This window comes from Falco rusticolus, chromosome 4 (genome assembly GCF_015220075.1).
Source record: "Falco rusticolus isolate bFalRus1 chromosome 4, bFalRus1.pri, whole genome shotgun sequence".
In the NCBI taxonomy this organism is placed as follows: Eukaryota; Metazoa; Chordata; class Aves; order Falconiformes; family Falconidae; genus Falco; species Falco rusticolus.
The window spans coordinates 82,481,588-82,491,055 of NC_051190.1; the positions used below are offsets into that span (position 1 = coordinate 82,481,588).

A 9,468-nucleotide genomic window follows, 5' to 3' on the forward strand; every position below is an offset into this window, starting at 1 on the left:
ATTGCTTTCTCCTATTTTCACACAGTTACATTTCATAATGGGACTGTTAAGATGAGGCACTTACTTCTTTATTTCTGACCTTGCCTTTACGTGTCTACGATTCCACAACTTAATTTTATTCTTTCTTCTTGTCCGCTGTTCCTCCACTATCCTTGTGGCACGAAATGGCACGGGCTATACAACATAAGTGATACTGGATTGCTGATGTAAATGCATCTACTGAGAGTCAAAGTATAATGAGAAGCCGCACACTTAAGAACTTTAAAGACCAACAGTGAAGCCCTGAAGGCACTCAGAGCACTGAGGGTAGAGGTGTTGCGCTGTGTTGTTAGGAGGGCTGCAAAAGCACTTGTCCACACTGGCTGCTCTGTGAGGACCATGAGGTCTGACTGACTTGCTGATGTGACTGAGGATGCTTTGTGGTTACAGAACACTATTTTGGAATTTTACTGTGGGATGTCTCATGTACCGGTTCCAAATAATCATTTGTATAATTTTTGAAGTTCTGTGAGAATTCTGCAGAACTGCTTTCTACCTTTGTTGAAGCTATTTCTGAAACATTAATTGGGACATCTTTGGTTCTTTAAGGCAGTTTGGGAGAAGATCAGAGAAAACTTTCAGGATGTGCTGTTTAATTTTAGCAAACAAATTGTATGCCAAAGCTGTTTATGTATGTGGTTAGCACAGTAAATGTGTGTGTTTGTGGGGAGGGGTGTTCGGGGTGTGTGGGGAACAACCCAGAAAGCCAGTTGCACGGAATGGTAGTTTAGCTTGTTCTTATTTGTGGTGGGGCTTTTTTTTCTAGCGATTATTTGGGAAAAAACAGTATTTAACTACAATCCCATCTACTCCAGAGTTAAATATTCAGCACTGCTTACTAGTAATCTAGCATTAGCATTAAACCAAATAAGATTTACTGGCAGTTATTAATGTTCTAATACTACATGTTTCAGACCGTTCTAGGAGTTACTGTGTAAAAAGATTGCAGATACATACCCCACTCCAGCAAATTCCCAACAATGCACTGGCAGACACAGGAAATCCTGTAGAAAACTATCCCCGTGCACACTAGGCAGTATTTTATTCCTGGCCCTACAGAATGCACCTTGAATACTGTGTTCCACCTCAAATACTGTGCTTAGTTTTGGGCCCCTCACTTCAAGGAAGAATTACGGTGCTGGAGCGTATCCAGAGAAGGGCAATGAAGCTGGTGAAGGGTCTGGAGCACAAGTCTTACGAAGAGCAGCTGAGGGAACTGGCGGTGTTTAGTCTGGAGAAAAGGAGACTCAGGAGAGACCTTAACACTCTCTACAACTACTTGAAAGGAGGCTGTAGTGAGGCGGGGGTCAGTCTCCTCTCCCTGGTAACAAGACATAGGACAAGAGGAAGCAGCCTCAAGTTGCACCAGTGAGGGTTTACATTGTGTATGACGCAAAATTTCTTCACTGAAAGGGTGGTCAAGCCTTGAAACAGGCTACCCAGGGAAGCAGTGAAGTCACCATCGCTGAAGGTATTTAAAAGCCTTGTAGATTTGATGCTTAGGGACATGGCTTAGCAGTGGACTTGGCAGTGTTAGCTTAATGGTTGGAATTGATCATCTTAAAGGTCTTTTTCCAACCTAAATGATTCTATGATAATATTTTAATCAAGGCAATTACATATATAAAGTGTAGTTTCAGAAAAGGTGTAAATTTTTTTGTTCTCTTTCAAACTGAAACCAAGGAATAGATTTAGAAGCTATTTGGACTTCTAGAGTTACAAGCAAGTGTCTAATATTGCCTTCCAAAATGCTTAGCATTCATAAATCAGTTTTCTTAGTCAATCAGATTGCTAAACATCAATTTTTAGGATTTTTTTAAAAACTCACTAGAACTGCACTTTGTCCTAGAGCATGAGAGACTGCAGTACTGGATTTTTTTTCTAGAGAACCCTAATTTTATCCCAAGCTACTGTATTTTTTGCTTTGGGGATATTGGTTACTAAGGCTGAAGAATGAATACAATCTGTTGAAGCCGGGTTCACAGTTTCACCTTCTTTTTCCCACTTTGGCATATTCACAGTTCAGATACAGTTCTGAAACAGGGTGTAAAAACTATATTCCTGGACATAAAGAATGAATTAGAAAATAACAAAAACTAGAGGATTTTCAGAGGATGGATGTTTGTTACTTTCTGAAAATCTAAAAAATTAAAGTGCATCACATTGGGAAGCAAAACTGTGGAAATAGTGATGGATAGTTTTGCATTCATTTCATGGAATATATGTTCTTTGTTTAAATTTAAAAAGTTGGGGAAACCAAAGACTGAAGTTAATCTTCTAGATAAACTAATTTCTTCTTGATTATGTGGACTAGTTTAACCAGGGTGGTTTTAATGTATCACACATAGATAAACTGAATCAACACTAATATTACAGCATCCCACCTTAAATTTAATCTATGATTTTTTGTTTTAACCAGGGAAAAGAATTTTGAGACAGAATAATTTGAAGGCAAATAAACCCCAGCTGTATTATGAACTGTCTGACAAAATGGTAACGGTCCTGGAAAATAGGATTACAATAAGAAGACAATTACTACTAAAAGACAGTAAGGAAACTAAGAAATAACTAGAAGGCATCCACTCCATTTTGCAAAAGTATTTCAAAATTCTGAACTATGTCCTTGTTGAACAGAATATTTTAAACATTTATGTGAAATGCTTTGTTTCAAAGTAGTATTTTTTAAATCCCTACATTCTGCTTTTACAATTCTCCTTTCCATTCTGATGTCACGTAAGTTTCCTGGATCACTAAAACTTCCTAAAAATTTTGGGCTTTAGCAAAACAGTGTATTTGAATAATATTTCTTAGGTGAAAATCTTATCACCTTGAATGAGTTAAAATAACAAAAGTCAATGCTATGTATGTATGTGTGTGTGAGATTAGAGGGGGTTTTTATCACATTGGACATACACCTTTTAATGGAAAGTTATTCCTACTTATCAATAAGCGGGCATGCAAAACGGAGAGCTTCCTTGTATCAATAACTGTTAACTAACAGCAAATCTTCTGTTCCCTCAAGGCAAACAATCAGGTGTAGCTCTGACACCTGCAGCTACTGGAAACATTTGTCTAAGAAGTAATCAAACTAGTGGGAACCTGGGGAAATAGAAATACAGTAAATGGATTGAAAATACGTCAGCTGGTACTGAGAGATTGTACAGTCATGAAGTACTACTCTTTGCTAATAAAACCCACCTAGAACTCACCAAATGTTAGCTCACTGTGGTACTGGAGCAATTATCAAATGTTTAGAAGAGAAGAAAACTGTATTGTGGATTGAAGCAGTCTTTATACACCCAACTATATGAAGGTAGACAGATCTCTAAGATGACAATTCCTTTTAAGGTCTGCTGGTACACTTTAAAAAACACATCTATTAGTTTTTTAAAAACAGATATTCCTTTAGAAGTGGAAGTGGGCTTTACGCATATGTGATTTTATAACTGTACATGTCTTTTTAAAAAGAAATCACAAACTATGCCTGACAGGGATAAAAGCCAAATTTTCAAAGGTACTATTGTACCTAGAAGTCCAAGTAGTTGTCTAAAAGCTTTTTATAATTCATGTAGTTTGAGTAATTCCTCTGCATTTGACAGTTCCAGAAAGTCTGTATTGGATTCACATTGTGCTCTGCTACAATGACTATTACTTGGTTTGAATTCCCTACCTCTTTTACAAACATATTCTCAAGTATTTTTCTCCCTCATACAGTTTTGTGAACTTGAAGTCGTATCTTTGTTAGTCATGTGCCTAAATAATGCCAATATATATTGGTACACATAGCATTCTTCTGCATAGCACTGCGGGAAAATACTATGAAAAAGGAGAATATGGGTATAAGAAAACTTTAATCTAAATTTATTGAACTCTTTCTACCTGACAGTGAAATCATCATGCCTACCAGCTGTAGAGAAACCTCTAAAGTCAATCACAACAACGTAGTTTGTGAGAATCCTGCAGTTCTTGAAGCTGTTCTTCAAGTACCTTCTCCAGCCCTTCATCAATGTTACCTGCTCCCTTTTTCTCAAACATGAAGGTAAGAAAGAAGGAACAGAATCAGAAACAGTGGTGAAACACAATTGTGCTATTTTCATTCTGCTGCTAATTGGTAATATAACAAATTTGGGAATGTGATTATAGAAACATAAGAGGAGGAGAATAGTGGACTTGATCTAGGTCCATTCCAGGCCTAGATCCTATTTTCTGTGCAGGACAGTACTGTAATGGTGGCTTTTGCCACGTACGCAGATTCAAGAGACAACTGAGAATTAATCACTTCATCACCTTTGATACACTGCTGCAGTGCCCAGATGTCATTTGATCCTAACTCTTACTAACTTCAGCTCCTTTTTAGTACCTTTAGCTTAGGTACGGTACTGAGTACATGGTAGTAAATAGAGAGTAAGAATAGTAGTAGTAACATAGTGTAGAATTAATTCATTCACACAGCTTAGGTCAGTAGAGCTTTGACAGACTGAACAGAACTTACAGGATGCCAAAATACTGAATCAGTGAGACAGGTGAGTCAGGATTTTTCCCAAGACAGAAGGCATGAAGAAACAATTTCAGTGCCAGGTAATTTATCCCATATTTAGATTAAAATGCATGATCGGTATTATCTAAATTAAGACTTTTTGTGTGATTAAGATTTTAAGAGCTCTGGTATTGTGATTGCACTCCTTTTCCCTTGAATCAATGTACATGCAAGTTCTTACATGTATAAACTCAAACTCTTTTTCAGACTGTAGTTTTGTATTTGCATATAATCATTTGCATGCATTTCATATTACGGTGTGAATTCACCACAGGATATGTATTTGCCATGTTTTATCTTCATGGCATTAACTGAACAATTAAGTTATTGCACTTTTTGTTGTTGTTGGAGTGCCTATGCACTCTGAACAAGGTCTCTAAACCCTCACAGTTCCACAGAGTGTTTAGGGGCCAGCAATGGCTACAGACATTCCAATACCCAAAGTAATTCATTTAAAGCTGCTTTTGTGCACCTCTGCATGGCACAGTCTTGCACCATGTAAACACAGCCTCATTGCCAACATATTAAGAAGACAGAATACTAGAATTTTATATCTGAAAATTACTTTGGCAGCCATCACAATGAAGAAATTATTTGAAAATGAAAAATTAAGGATTTTTTTCAACATCCGCAGGTTATGAAACCAGACCAGTGACAAAGCATCCTCTGAATTAACAGGCACACTGCCATCAGACATAAGTAAGAACAGTATTGACTTCTACAAGTGGGGAGCTCTGCAGACATTGTCCTTTTAGAAACAGTTACTAGTTAAAGGCTAAGGCTGTTGATTTTGTAAGGAAACAGTATTTAAAGTTCTAAACATGCACAATATACTTCTATAAAAATACCAACATTGCTAGTAACTTGATTTCAGGGACTGAGTACAGCAGTTTTATTTATGTGATTAACAGCAACACTTTTATAATAATTTCTCTACTAAAATATCTTCCCATGAAGCCTCAGGCATTCCAAGCTTGCACATTATAGACAACCAAAAACTCCAATTATCATGTTCTGGAAAGTATGTGTGATCATAGCAATGGAAATTTTAGACAGATATAGATAGATAGATAGATAGATAGATAGATAGATAGATACAAACCCAAACCATTGTGGAAGTGCACATACATCATCTTGAAATACTAGGATGTAAATTTTCTGAGACTAGAGTAACAGGATCGTTTGACGTAATGTTGTTTACACACCCATAAAAGAGCTACAGCAGACAAGAATTTCTTTTCTGACTGTTGATCAAACTTGGAAGCTGAAGTGCAGGAACACTCCAGCACGCAGACGGCCAGTGAACAGTTACAAGCTGATTATGTTGAAATGCATGATACATCCAAATTGTGCTGACAGAAACATAATATTGAGCATTTATATATTTGTTGGAACTTTTCTCCATCAGGCCTGTCACATTTGTGGTGATGGTGGTCTTTATTCTCCAGGGTAGTATTCAGATATCAAGTCAGACTGAAGCTGGATTCAAGGGAGCTAGTTCATCCATATGATGCAGTCTGCTGGGACTGTTTTGCCTTCTTTCCTTACACTTACCATTGTGTAAAATATATTAATTTATATTACACATAATACTAGAAAAACTAAATAATTCAAATATTTTGTTTCCTAGTCAGTAGTCTAACCATTCGAGTAAATCACTAGCTTCAGCCTGAAAATAGTCTGAACTGTTTAAATATAGGATCAAGCTTATATTAGTTACTGGGGGAAAAATATCTCCCAAAATTCTGCTCCTGAACTTGTTAAGGTCACTAGGACGTTGTCAGTGCCATCAGCAAGATTAATAGTCTGAGCGAGAGCAGTGATTCAAATGCCTGAATGCTTTAGACAGCGTGGAGTATTGGAAACATCTGCACAGGGCTTGCAGCTACTGGACCTACGGGAGACCTGCACTCTTGTGGAGCAATAGCTGGAATGCAGGTGGGATATCCTGCTGATCTTTCCCCAGGCTTCTGGGTTTCACCTGATAAACACTGATAAAATATTTCCGGTAACAAGAAGAAAAAAGGAAATATGCATTTATCTACAATATTTTGCATTTAGTTCACTTCTTTCCAAGCGAAATTTATTTACAACCTGAAAAGCAAGTTAATTGTGCTCATTTCTATGTAGCATTAGCAAAACACAGGCAATTTTAAAACTGTCCCAGATAATTCTCTCATTTTTTTGATGGATGTTCTGCAAGTATGCAGAACTGTACAAACATGCGAGATGGAAAAATAGTTCCATAGTAGGATCTGCGTTCTTTGGGGCGTTAGACTAGATGACCTCCAGAGATCACTTCCAACACAAATTAGTTGATTCTATAAAATGAAGATGAGTTTTTAAAAATACCTTTTGTGAAAAAGCCGTACAGCATAGTACCTTTGATGATAAGAATTTAATTATAAAAGATAGTAAAGAATTGTGCAAGCACCATTCTGTTACGGTACCCATTTCTTAAAAAAAGTGATAAGTACAATCTTACTATTTTATTTTTCATTGTTAAATATTTTTTTCTTTTTACACTAAATAAATATGCTGTAAAAATGCAGGCCCAGTCAGGTAGATACACTGAAACACACTCAACATTAAATCAGGGGTCAATAAGACTACAAAGGTGAGACTAATATGGAAGTAGTTTAAATTATTTGTATGAAAAAGAAAATAATTTTAATTAAAATATTTGGGACATTGCATGAAACAAAAATCTTACTAGTATAATATATGTAGAAATTGAGACCTTCAAAACTGCAATTTGTAGAAATTATACAGGACTCGAAAAGCAGAAATCGAATATAAACCCTGAAATATAAAGAACAGAGTTCTAATATTGTAGGCAAAGAACAACTGAATTTTGAAGATTATAAACTTTGATGACTAAAAATACCACGTATTAGACATTACTTTTAGCATGTTGCATCTTTCACAGCTATTGAACAACAAAAAGCCATTGTGTTATCAATTTTTCAGTGAAGCCCTACTGAAATCATTGGGAAGTCAAAAAAACCCAAAACAAAATGGCAAAATTATTCAGTCCATCACCTAATTGCTGCCAAAGTGTCACTTGCTAGACTGTGATAAAAGTCTTCCCACCATATTTTCCCAAGAGAGGATGGAGAATGTGGGCCACTGGACTAGAAAGCACCCAAGCCATTATACAGGGACTCAGGGATGGGGACAGAGACAGGTTACATTTTAAACCGGGTTTAATCTGAACTTTACCATCCAAAGAAAACTCATGCTTCTATAACGTGGTCTCTAAAGTGATACAGTGATGACCCCCTCTACCCATGGCGTGCAGTAGGAGCATGGAAATACTCAAATGCACTATGAGGCTTCTGAGGTACCTTAGGGAATAGGTGTTCCTCTGTGGGTCAGATGAACTCCTTAGGCATTTCAGTCCTGGGGGTTTACAAAATGAATAATCTCCTGTTCTGTCCTACCACCTTTGTCAGTAAAAACAGAACATCTGTGCTTTCCCCTGTTTTTATGTTGTTATCACATACTGTAAGATCATGTCTTGTTGCAACTGTGTATCCATGTATAATAAGCAAATTAGGTATTTTTAGCACAGAAGTATAATGAGGACTTTTTAGAAAACATATATAGAAAGTAAGTAATTATTCTTAATATCCCAAAGGACAGGTGAGCACTTATTCATTTATGCACAGCAATCCAGGAAGAGGATTAAATAGGTGATAGGCTATGTATTTTGGAAAAGGACAATACCTAGTCAGTGTAAAACACGGTGATAGTTAAGTCTGAGTACAAAAATGCTCATTTTCTGCCAAAGTTCCTTTAAACTGAGTGGGCATTTAAGTGTCTATGTGCAGATGCAGAAAGAAAAAGAGATGAATGTCACTGAATTTTACACAGTTTCTACTGAGGCATCCAGACTAAGTCTGTAGCTACCAGTTATTAACAGAAACAAGTACCTCAAAAAACCAAAACATATCAAACCAAACATCAACCCACGTACGTCACACCTCTGCACTGCAATGCAACCAATTATCTTCTGGAGGTTCTCTCTCCCCAGCTTGAGATTACTGAATTTGCTTGTCATATCATGTTAATGGGACTAGTTGAGAAGACAATTTTATTATTAAAGTTGACTTTTTCTTTAACAAACACCTCTCCTTTCACAATTCCAAAATGGTAGCTTTATCTCGTTGACTGAAAACAGAGTGCCCTAATGTAAAATAAAAAAATACAGATCTGTGTACCAGTTTCTTCTTCTCCAGTACATTTCCTCTTTTTATGTTTTTTAATACCCTACAGATATTTTTAGAAGCTAAAATAAGTGATTAAAGACATTTCTACTGTCAGTTTTATACTTTTAAGATGTCTAGCCTGTCTCATTTCAGGTTTCTATTTGTTTAAAGCTAACTAGCTGAAATGGAAGCCACCCACACAATTTTTCCATGAAAATTAGGTATTTGCAATATAATACTTGTACTGTAGTTCTATTCCTCCATCATACACACTACATCTAGTTTCAGTGGTCTGAACAAGCAAAGGCATGCACATAATTAATTCCATGAGGGACAGCTTATTCATATATTTGCACACACAACTCTTGTTCTTTGTATATCAGTTACACATAATTTACAATGACTATTTCTGCCAACTTGCGTACTCTGTGTAAATTAAATTCTAAATAAAGCTCCAAGTTTTCAGACATATTTTTGCTGTAGCTTGATCAAACATTTTCTATTGTCCTACATGCATATAAGTGTGCACACACGCATGCACACAAAATTGCTTTTTCTGTTTTTCAGCTTGTGCCACGCAGTAAAATTTTTATAAAAATAACAACATGGCAACAGTTGCTTGCACATGTGGATGTCATAAACATTTTGTGTTACTTTACAACCAAACTCCATTAAACGCAC

The 9,468-nt window shown here is 36.4% G+C and overlaps 1 long non-coding RNA gene across 1 annotated transcript in view; it reads left to right on the forward strand.

The window, feature by feature from the left end:
- Positions 1 to 4,156, forward strand: part of LOC119147891 — a 45,826-nt gene extending 41,670 nt beyond the window's left edge. The window contains exon 3 of the long non-coding RNA XR_005104217.1: positions 3,926 to 4,156. This is a non-coding gene — a long non-coding RNA (uncharacterized LOC119147891). The remainder of the gene's footprint in view (positions 1 to 3,925) is intronic.
- The last annotated feature ends 5,312 nt before the right edge of the window (positions 4,157 to 9,468 follow it).